Source organism: Frankliniella occidentalis, unplaced genomic scaffold (assembly GCF_000697945.3).
Source record: "Frankliniella occidentalis isolate FOCC.00 unplaced genomic scaffold, Focc_3.1 Scaffold5, whole genome shotgun sequence".
NCBI classification, from domain to species: Eukaryota; Metazoa; Arthropoda; class Insecta; order Thysanoptera; family Thripidae; genus Frankliniella; species Frankliniella occidentalis.
The window spans coordinates 1,289,363-1,290,385 of NW_026267135.1; positions in this window are offsets into that span (position 1 = coordinate 1,289,363).

Below are 1,023 nucleotides of genomic sequence, written 5' to 3' on the forward strand. Positions count from 1 at the left end.
CCCCCCTGCAGGCGCCGCTCTCTGCTTCCATAGCACCGCCCCCCTCCCTATAAGTGCAAGAAGAAATCCGCGCAAACGCCTGGAGCGAAATAATTTGGCTTTTCGAGTTTGTTATTCTTCAATTTGTGGCTCTGATGAGGCCACAACCGCCCGTACTTGTCATGCTACACAGACCGCGGGCCGTCTGTGCCAATGTGCTACGTGACGTGGTTGGTTCGACTTACCTTCATGGCGTTTTATTCCCCAATCTCCTTAGAAATCTCTTCTTTTTTGTGGGATTTTTTTTTACCTCCGCACTCAAATATGTGTGTACTCTACGCTTCGGCACGTCGCTCACCATCGCTCCACCAAGGCGCCTATCGAGTGTGAACAGAACAGCCCTCCTCCTCGCCTTCATCCTCCTCGTCGTCGACCTCCTTGTCCTCCTCGTGCTCGTCGTCGTCCTCCCACCCCTCCTCCTCCTCCTCCTCTTCGTCATCCTCCTCGTCATCCTCCTCGACCTCCCCCACTGCGCCGCGGGGCTGGCTTTTTATGGATGGGGGGCTCGGAGCCGTAAAGGTAGGCAGCCCTAACTATAATCCGGACGTTTATCCGCATTTATGCGACGTTGGACGTCAACGGCAGTGGCACTCGCCGAAATCCCCCCAGGCGACGACGACGATGACGACGACGGCCGAAGGGGATGGGGTATATTTTTCACGAAAATTCAGTTTAAAGGAGAATGTTGTTTTCTCTCTCTCCTTTTTTGGGGGGTGGGGGTAAAGTGTATCCCTATCAGCTACATGCCCTCCGAGTGGGTTAATTTACTCACTGAGAAAAAGTACCCTCGTCCAAGGTCATGATGACTGTACCCCCCGGTGAGTAACGTTTTTCGTGGGTGCGGTAAACTTTGTCAGTGCGAGGGATCGCGGACGGAAAAATGTACGTACACCGTACCCCGTCAACATGACGTAGTTTGTGTCGGGGAGTGCTTCTGAGACGAGACTGAGCCGAGCAGACGTTTCGTACCATGGCGGGGGGGGT